The following is a 7,033-nucleotide window of genomic DNA, read 5'->3' as shown; positions in this document are numbered from 1 at the left end:
ATTATTCAGTGCTCACATAAGTATAATCTTTTTTGCTTTTAAGAGAGAGGGACAGTGGGGGAGGGGCAGGGGGAGAGAAAGAGAAAAATTCCCAAGGGGGCTCCATGCCCAGTGCAGAGTTCAGTGCAGGGTTTGAACTCACAACCATGCTGACCATGACCAAGCTGAAATCAAGAGGTGGATGCTTAACTGACTGAGCCACCCAGGCACCCCCACGAGTATACCCTTAATCCCCTTTGCCTATTTCACCCACCTCCCCTTTGGTAACCATTAGTTTATTCTCTATAGTTAAGAGTCTCTTCTTTGGTTTGTCTCTCTCTCTCTCTCTCTCTTTTTTTTTTTCTTTGTATGTTTCTTAAATTCCTCATATGGGTGAAATCACAGGGTATTTGTCTTTCTCTTGACTCATTTATTTCACTTAGTATTATACTTCTTAGATCTATTCATGCTGTTGCAATTGCAAATTGCAAGATCTCATCCTTACATCTGACTATTCCATTGTGTGTGTATGTGTATGTGTGTGTGTGTGTGTTCCACAGCTTTCTTATCCATTTATCTATCAATGGATACTTGGGCTGCTTCCATAATCTGACTATTATAAATAATGCTGCAATAAACATAGGGGTGCATGTATCTTTTCATTAGTGCTTTTTATTCTTGGGGTAAATACCCAATAGTGGAATTACTGGATCATAGAGTAGTTGTATTTTTTAATTTTTTGAGGAACCACCATACTGTTTTCCACAGGAATATATGCAAACTAGTGCATTCCTACCAATAGTGTGCATTCCTACCAATAGTTAACATTCCTACCAATAGTACATGAGGGTTCATTTTTCTCTACATCCTCACTAACACTTGTTTCTTGTTTTTTTTTAATTTCAGTCATTCCAACAGGTGTGAGATGGCATCTCATTGTGGTTTTGATTTGCATTTCCCCAATGATTAGTGATGTTGAACATCTTTGCATGTGTCTGTTGGCCATCTTTTTATCTTTTTTGGAAAAAAAATGTCTATTCATGTCTTCCACCCATTTTTAATTGGATTATTTGTTTTTTGGGTGTTATATAAGTTCTTCATGTATTTTGGATATTAACTCCTTGTTGGATATGTCATTTATAAATATCACCTTCCACTCAGTTGGTTGTCTTTTATTTTTGTTGATTATTTCCTTTGGGGTGCAGATGGTTTTTATTTTAATGAAGTTCTAATAGTTTATTTTTTGAAAGCAGAATGTTTTATTTATTTATTTATTTTTAAATATTTTCTTTATTAGAGAGAGAAACAGAGCTAGAGAGAGCATGAGTGAGGAGGGGAGGGGCAAAAGCAGAGGAAGAAGTAGAAACCCTGCTCAGCAGGGAGCCTGATAATGTGGGGCTCTATCCCAGTACCCTGGAAATCATGACCTGAGCCAAAGGCAGATGTTTAACCTACTGAGCCCTGCAGATGCCCTCAAAAGCAGAATTATTTTAAATTTAGATAATACTTTTTCTTTTTATTACTTTTTTATTGAAGTATAAGTAGCATACACTGTTATATTAGTTTTGGATGTATAAAATATTGATTCAACAATTCTGTGCATTACTTAGTCCTCACCATGATAAGTGTAGTTACCACTGGTCACCATATAACATTATTAAAATAATACTAACAATATTCCCCCATGTTGTATTTTTTATCTCTACACAAAGAGTTTGTACCTCTTATTCCCCTTTATCTATTTTACCCAGCTCCCACCCACCTTTCCTCTGAAAAACACTAGTTTTTCTCTATATATAAGAGTCTGTTTTTTGGTTTGTTTGCTCATTTGTTTTTTATTTTATTTTTTAAAGATTTAATTATTGAATTTAGAAGTGTTGGGGAGGGACAGAGAGGATGAGAAAGAGAGAATCTTAAGCAGACTCTCTACTGAGCTCAGAGCCTGATGAGGGACTTGATATCATGACCCTGAGATCATGACATGAGCCAAAACCAAGGGTTTGATGCTTAATGGACTGAACCACCCACATACCTCTTATTTATTTTTCAGATTCCACATATGAGTGAAACCATTGTCTTTATCTTCCTGACTCTTTGCTCTTAGCATAATGCCCCCTAGGTCTACATATGTTGTCACAAATGGCAAGATCGCATTCTTTTTTATGACTGAGTAATATTACATTGTGCACATATACTATATCTTCTTTATCAATTCCATTCATCCATTGATGGGCACATAGACTGTTTCCATATTTTGACTATTGTAAACAATACTGCAGTAAACATAGAGGTAGATATATCTTTTTGGATTAGTGCTTTTTTTCAGGGGGCTGGGTGGTGATTATATACCCAGAAATGGGATAGCTAGATAGATAGTGGTTCTGTTTATGATTTTTGAGGAACCTCAATACTATTTTTCATAGTGGTTTCAGGAATTTACATTTCCACCACCACTGTATGTTCCCTTGTTTCTGTACCTCTCCAACACACATTTCTTGGCTTTCTGGTAATAGCCATTTTGACAGGTATGATGTAATATTTCATTATGGTTTTGATTTGCATGTCCTTGTTGATTGGTGCATATTTTCATGTGCCTATTGGCTACCTGTATGTCTTCTTTAGAAAAATGTCTATTCAGATCTTCAACTCATTTTTTAAAAAATTTATGTAACAGTTTATTTTTTTTTTTTTTAATTGGAGTCCATGAAAAGAGATTAATGGCAAACAGGAAAGATTTTGCCTTAGTCAGAATTTTTAAAATAACTTAAGATTTAAGTGTGTGTGTGTGTGTGTGTTTCTTTTCTAATAAATCTGTATTGGCAGAAAAGAAAACAGTGAGAAAACAGAAATTCCCATATGTATGTGTAAAGTCATTACAGATAAATATAATTTTGTCATGAATGATACTACTCTGTTCTGAAATGTTCTGTGATGTAGACAGTGATTCAAATGATTTTGCCTGAGGAACGAAGGATTGGATTTTAATTTCACACTTGTAGTCTTTTCCTCTGAATAACTTTGGCACCTTGTTATAAATACATTGTGTTTTTGAATATCAAATTTTCTTTCAGAATATTGTACTCTTGATCTTCATGAGATTGTGAATGACTACCCAAAAGTACAAAAAAAGAAAAAGGAGGGCTTGTGTTTAAATAATAATGCATTAATTTATGTAAAAGTATTTAAGGAAGTGATCTTAAATAATGTACTTAATATCTAGATTATTAGTTACCTCATTTGTAAAACCAGTGTGCTTACAATACTCTCTTCATATGTATTCTGCAAGAATAAAATAATAGGCTTATGTGCAGACAAACCTAGACATGTCTGAATCATACTATCATACATACAAGTCAGATTCTAAATTAAAACTTTTTCTCAGCAGAATGTGATAAATAGTATTAGAAAATATTGTATTTGAGAAATCTATGAACAATCTTCAGAATAATTTTTAAAAAGTACTTCAGTGTAATAGGAAATTTCTGGGTGTATATTTTTCTCTTTCATGCAGTTACAGAATGAGATCTAGAATGGTTCCAGTAATCTATAGCCAAAAGGAGACTGCGAAGGGAAGCCCTGCCTGACAGAGTCAAAGTGAAATACAGTCACTTCTCTCCTAGGAGCCTACAACTGAATACATGAGGTTAGTTCCAGAAGTAATGTCAATGTTTCCAACCCAGTACTACTATAGAACTCTATACAGAACTATTCTTGAAGCTCTTACCAACTTTTTGCTAGAACTTCTCATCTGCTGGGTGGAGCATTAAATCATGATGTTTTTAAAATAAAATGATTGAAGATGTACTTCCACATTCTAGAGAAGAGAGATTGTTTCCCTAATTGTGACTTCAATCCATCCTCAACAAAAAAAAAAAAAAAAGAGAGAGAGAGAGAGAGAGAGATTGAGAGAGAAAGAGAAATGCAAGCATGCAGGTGAGCTTATATTACATAACTTACTTCTCACAGAGCCATTTGTTTATAAAGGGATTCCTTTTTGGGGGTGCAGTGTACTATATGAATGCAAAACTCAGCTGTTCTAAGATGTCTGTCTATTGTGTTCATTCTTGCATACAAATACAAGGCCTCCATTGATATCCTTGTGTTCTTTATCACTGGTGCATGAAGAGTTGAGCTAATAACATTCATGCTTGCTTGGAAGTGGCAGGAGTACTTATTAATCCACAGTGTGACAATATCTTCCTTTTCCCCTAAACAGATATATTTGCAATAACTGTGAACAGTCCTTCACATATAATTAATTCTAAAATTTACAAATAGATATACAAGCACTTTTGTTTTTACAAATTGTGTTTAATAAACTTCTATTAATTCTATTTCCCTGGTATTTTTTGAGAAAACCTTGAGAAATTTGCTCTTTTTTAGAAATAAAAGCAAGTAGTCAAATTTTTATTTTACAAAATGTTGACTTGCCCTAAGTTAGAAAATACACACAAACTTAAAATTGACTTCTATATTTTTCATTATAGAGGGAGTTTGAAGGCACTCATGCAAAAAACACTTTATATTGATCAGTATTTATTGAATTGTGAATGACTCGTTCTTTCCTCCCAAACATTGTTTAACTGTTTCCCATTTAATATTAGCTGTAGACAGTGATAGATTATGCATATACCTTAGAAGTAAGAAGTTTTCAGTTTATTAACCACAAAGCAGTTTAGCCAAATGGAAGCTACATCATCAGCCATGACATTATAGTTAACTTGACTGAATGTCTCATGCAGTAGCATGCCACATGTTGCCTATTTTCAAGGTCTAGTACAAAATATATTTCCCAGTTACGGATACAGAAAAAATAGTCACTACAATTATAGCAATAAAAGTATAAATCAGGGTCCCAGAGATTCATTCACTTAGTCACTTGTTTGTTCATTTATTCTTTCATTCTTCAATCATTTGAGCATAATGCAAAGAAAAACAAAGGAAGTTTAATGCATCGTAACAACTAATGTGTGTGGCATAAGAGACAGTTGGATCATTTATAATAAAATGAATGACTTGGGGTTAATTATTTATATTATCCACACTATACCTTTACTCGTGAGACAAAAATAGATATATATATTCATATATATAAATATATATACACTTATATATGGAAATTTCATTTAAGCTCTAAATCTATATGCAGATGGTATCTAATTAGTTTTAATTATTTTATCTACCAACATAAGGAGTTAATATTGATGTTGAAAGTTTAAGGGATAGGAGATAGTTGATATTCTGTGCCCAAAATCTTGAAATTTATTAGAATTGGAAAGTTGCATAGTCATTATACATCCTACAGTATTATTCCTTAATCATCTTAGAAACAGTTATTTGCCTTTAATAACATTCATATAATATTTTATTGCATAATCTTATTTTTATATGTTTCAAACAATTTTTCCCATAGAAACCAATTCCACTGGGAAGAATTTATGTGTGTTGGCCCAATGATCTTAAAAAAAAAAAAAAAAATCAAACACACCCCAGAAAACACAGGTTAAACTTGGTTGAGCCATTGTCAAATCCTCTGTGACCTGCTTTTCTTCTACCCTTTTTGAAATATTTTCTTCATCTCCAGACTTCCTCCTTACCTCTGGTCACCACACTCCATAACTGTCAGGGATTACATTCATTGAGGAACACTCAGATCAATTCTTTCAAATGTTGACAGTCATCTCCTCACCTAAAAATAATTTGCTGTAATTTATATTTTCCTTCCTGATTAAATAGAGTTCCCATTTTTCTGATTCTCTTCCATAAATTCAAGCATCTTCAGTTTCTCACCGTCTTCCACAAACTGATTTCCATTGTACTGCACACATCTTTTATAATCCAATCACCTCCCCATTCTCCCTATTTTAACATTATGCCACTTGAAACTGGAATTCTTGGTTACCAAAATTTGCTTTTTTTATTCAAATTACGTTTTTATTGCTCCATCCAACTCCTTTATTTGAAACCTGAAAGTCTGTTGAGGTCAGCTTTTCCACAAAAGCAATCTTCATTTGAAGGACTTTATAATACAAACACTAAATCATTCAGTACAAAGGGTGAGAGTCCCTCTTGGTTCCCAGTGCAGCTTCCAAAGCTTTACTCTCCTGTTCTCTGCTGCCCCAAGGTTCAGGGGACAACTACAATATTAAACTACTGTATCACCCCAGCTTTGTCATTTGTTCATACATGTTACTTACTTCCCAAATTCACTGAGGAGTATCTGGATCACTCTTTTCTTTATTTGCCAATTTCTGATATTTTCATACACTATTTCTCCATCAATGGTTATGTCCCCCAAAACACACTGGAATAGATTCCTTTATCTCCTTCTCACTAATGACTTTCCTTTTCAATCCATCCCAATTTGAGAACTTCCTGAATCTCATCTTTGCTTGGAATTAAACATAAAATCTTAAGCAACCGCAGTCGATCAGTTGTTACCCCCTTTCTATATATCTATCCATTCTCTATTTGTGAGTGCTTTCTCAAGATTTAGTGTTGTCTATATTTTTAGAAACATAGAACGTTTTGAACATTAACACTTTCAGAATCATCTGGAGTTTTTTAAAAAATGCAGATTGATGGGCCTCATCCCCTCAATTTTTAATTGAATAGCTATAGACAGAGGTCTCCAGGAAAGATTTTCTGTCTACTCACTCACTTCTCATGGCCTCAGTGCACCAAGTACTAGCATCCATACCCAACACTTTTCTGAAGGGACTCCAGCTAACATCACCTGCATATTGTTATATCTAATCTTACTTCCTGGCTTTCAGTTATTTAAAAATTTGTTACCTTGAAGGAATGGACAGCACTGATACCTACAAATAATGTCTTTCACTAGCCCCAGTAACAGTTTCCCTTTTACTCTCTTTGAATTTCTGTTTTTTTAAGTCTCATTTGGGATCACCTTTATGCCACGTAACTCTTTTCTTTTTAATTTTTTAAATTAAAACTTGTTAGTTGACATATAGTGTAATACTAGTTTCAGTAATAGAATTTTGTGATTAATCACTTACATAGAACACTAGTGCTCATCACAAGTGCCCTCAAT

At 33.8% G+C, this 7,033-nt stretch overlaps 1 long non-coding RNA gene across 1 annotated transcript; it reads right to left on the bottom strand.

The window, feature by feature from the left end:
* Positions 1-200: 200 nt before the first annotated feature.
* On the bottom strand, positions 201-6,643 carry LOC116574212. The gene is made up of 3 exons (XR_004279148.1): positions 6,633-6,643; positions 6,321-6,324; positions 201-253 (listed from the first exon to the last, which is right to left on the bottom strand). It is a non-coding gene; the product is annotated as an uncharacterized LOC116574212 (long non-coding RNA).
* Between the last annotated feature and the right edge of the window lie 390 nt (positions 6,644-7,033).

Source organism: Mustela erminea, chromosome 15 (genome assembly GCF_009829155.1).
Source record: "Mustela erminea isolate mMusErm1 chromosome 15, mMusErm1.Pri, whole genome shotgun sequence".
In the NCBI taxonomy this organism is placed as follows: domain Eukaryota; kingdom Metazoa; phylum Chordata; class Mammalia; order Carnivora; family Mustelidae; genus Mustela; species Mustela erminea.
Note: the sequence above shows the minus strand (reverse complement) of the source record. Positions and strands in the feature narration are given on the sequence as shown.